General features: G+C 36.5%; 1 long non-coding RNA gene across 2 annotated transcripts; it reads right to left on the reverse strand.

Moving 5' to 3' along the window:
- Positions 1-230: 230 nt before the first annotated feature.
- On the reverse strand, positions 231-2,974 carry LOC125591389. Of its 2 annotated transcripts, XR_007327377.1 has the most exons (7): positions 2,628-2,974; positions 2,378-2,494; positions 1,615-2,300; positions 1,221-1,430; positions 1,045-1,124; positions 689-884; positions 231-605 (listed from the first exon to the last, which is right to left on the reverse strand). It is a non-coding gene; the product is annotated as an uncharacterized LOC125591389 (long non-coding RNA). The 2 variants fall into 2 exon arrangements; XR_007327378.1 differs by having other exon boundaries at positions 1,022-1,124; positions 2,378-2,974.
- Between the last annotated feature and the right edge of the window lie 275 nt (positions 2,975-3,249).

Raw genomic sequence — 3,249 nt, forward strand, 5'->3', positions numbered from 1 at the left:
AAATTTTCCTCGAAAAGGCCCAGGATTTACGCTAACAAAGCTCCAGCAACTGCTTTGCCAAGAAAGAAGCATTATCCCGACCTCCCAACCAAGAGCAGGACAAATGAGATAATATGGTCCCTACCCCACCCCGACCAAGGAAGTTGTTACAGAATAAACTTGTATCTCAGTTTTTGAAAACACTCAAATTTGGTTAAATTCTTTAGTTTACACGTTGAGCAATACAAAGGATTGAATTTCTTTTGTATTATTATCAGATGGCATTAGCGAAAGAATCGAACATTTATTGTTCCTAGTTGTACGTTTATAACGCTAAGGTAGGCTATTTGTTTACTGAAAATTTTGATGATAATAAAAAGAACAAAAGACTCTGGATGAATGCAACAAAAAAGAAATGAAAGAAAAAAAATGTTCTCTATCTATCCAAAAGGTAGTCAGTCACTCTTGTTGTCTTGGAGTTGCTCTTGGAGCTTTTGTTACATCAAGTTTGCTCAAACCACGGATCAGTTTGATGATATGAAGTTGTCTTTCTATTCAAATTGAGTTTGCTTCTTGTGATTCTAGTAAACTACCAGTTTGTGGTTCGGGTCGAGAGCTTCAATGGCCTGTAGAGAGATTATAACATTGTGTAAAGAGTAAAGCTCCTTCAACAGGTTCTATAGAAGAAGAGCTGGTCCTAACTGTTTACCTGAAGCATACTTCACACGCAGCGTATAATGGCTCTTGCGGAACATGTATGGAGATAGTGAAGCCCTTTAGCGCATATCTAAAGCTTCTGTCTCCAGCTCAACCTAGGATTATCTGAGTCATACAGATGGTCTTTAAGCGTTCCCTTTTTCATATACTCATACACAACGATCATCTTGCTTTCCTCATTGCAATACCTGATTAAAGAAACCAAATGAATGCGTCTGAACTGAGACAACATTTTGATCTATGTCCTGAATTTTTTCGATGTAAAGTTATATCGAGCTGATTACTATTTCTGTGTTCGAAAATTAAAAAAAAAAGAAGACATTACATTCTGTGTTTGGAGATACTCACGGTCCAAACAAGATTGATTCTGGTGAGATACCATGTAAAAGAAAGCTTTCTTTCCTCGTTTGCTCTTTTTCTCGGGGACACTACACTCAAAACAAAAGAGAACAGTTCGATCCAATTAATATTTTTAATATATTCAGTATTTCATCAGTGGAAGAGCAGAGAAGTTGGTTTCAAACCTTTGGATAAGGCACCAACGAAAGTGAAAGTAACTGTTGGTCAAAAAACGCACTAACAGATGGGTTACGTGAAAGTGGTCACCTGTGGGGAGATGTGATATAAGCATTTAGCTCAGACAGTGTTAACGTTTCGATCTTCATAACACCACCATATTTTGTAGACGTTGAGGAGGAACCTTCCTACCGAGACCAACCTTGTGGTGACCAACTCTGTATATGATTTATAACATGAAGAAATGTAAGTTATTTGCAGAGTAACAAAGGTTATAACTCCTTACTTTGTGAGATATCTTTGGCTGGCAACACTCTCATGGTCAAAAAAGAAATGTGTTTCTGGAGTAGCATTTAGAAAAAAGTTGGCCTAAAATAACAGATGAGTGTTAGAAATGGTTACCTCCAACTAATTTAGGGTTGATATTGGTGGCTACAGCAACCTTTGGTTCCACACCTGACATTACTAATTCCTCATCGAGGTCCGTCCCTGCAAAATTGAGCATTCAGACAGTCGGACATTAACAATTAAATGACATTTTGCAACCCATAGCCTCCACCTTTCCACATGAAAATAGCAAAAGATATAGAGAAAAATGAATAAAAATTAATACCACTACACAAAGTTATAGACATTTATCATGACATTCATCACATAATATATATATATATATATATTTTTTAAGTTTGATACAGAAAAACTAAGGGTTAAGAGAGAATGTTTTCCTATTCCAAGCTTCTTCCTCTGTTATGTACCAAAGACAAATAAAGTTGTATATATTAAATTGGATCCACAGTTCCTAAAATTAGATATCTCAGAATAGCAGGAAGCAGTCAACAACACAGAGAATGAACCTTTTCCCTAACCACACACAGACTTAATTAATACTTCAGGGAAGCCTGTTAACGAAACCTGAAGATGTAAGCTAGATGTCATGTAAACGACGTAAGGTCAGATGACAACAACCAAACCGCTAAGGGGATCTATGTGAAGCAAGTAATGAGTTCAGGCTTCAGCCATGAGGCGTCGAGTGGATTGGGTTTCTCGGTCTAAGTGGTCCTTATGCCCCGCACCTCCCCCAATGTTATCTGCAGAGAAACATAAGGATTAATGGCAGATTTTAGAGGATGAAATTAATTATAGGTCAGGTAATGAAGTGTCTAACTGGCAATTCAGTGTTTGTGTTAGCCAGTGACAATAGCTGGTCGAAATTATGAAACCTGTTTGCTCTATGAATCTGATTGAAACAGGGGCATCAGCGAATCTGAAGTTTTGGATGCTCCTGGTGACATAAAAAACAGTTAGTTCATAAAAGGGATCCTTGTTTGAGCAGGTGTTTGAATCTAGATGGTGAAGCATTAAAATAAAATCATGGATTAAAGTAACTTACAAGAGATTAAAGAGAATCAGATAACCTTCCCGTCAATCAGAACCATGTCAACACCCATGAACTTACCCCTTTTCTCTGCAATGACCTTCCTTCAATTCTGAAAATAGAATCTGGAAATTAACCATTCATTTTTGGATCTTTCTGGAGAACTCTTGAAAAAACGTTAGCAGACAGACGAACTATGAAACTCACTTGTGAAATTTATCGGAGGAAAGAGTCATTTAAGAAGAGGTAATGGGTTTCATTGATTCAACTCGACGTTACCTCGTAGAACCGAGGCTAAGAGGAAAAGGTGCGGCTGAAGTTCGAGGAAGCTGAAGTGATTGAGTTGCCACGTGGCATAAAACCCTCATATGTGAATGATGACGTGGACAGTTGAGAGGGCAGATAAACCAACTTTATAATGTATGATATATAATTTGGAAGTGATTTTAGAAGTTGACAGATTTTTAAAAGTTTAGTAGATTTCACAAATGTTTCCTAATTTCTATCAAATATTTTGTATTGATTTCTATAGATTATTATTTTATTAAGAATTTGCACAAACCATTAAAATACAACAACCAATAACCCCTACTAAAGTTTTTGAATAACAAAGGTTGAATAGAATTTAAAAGTCTTTAAACCAATAACAGTGCAATTTGAAA

This window comes from Brassica napus, chromosome C8 (assembly GCF_020379485.1).
Source record: "Brassica napus cultivar Da-Ae chromosome C8, Da-Ae, whole genome shotgun sequence".
NCBI lineage: Eukaryota > Viridiplantae > Streptophyta > Magnoliopsida > Brassicales > Brassicaceae > Brassica > Brassica napus.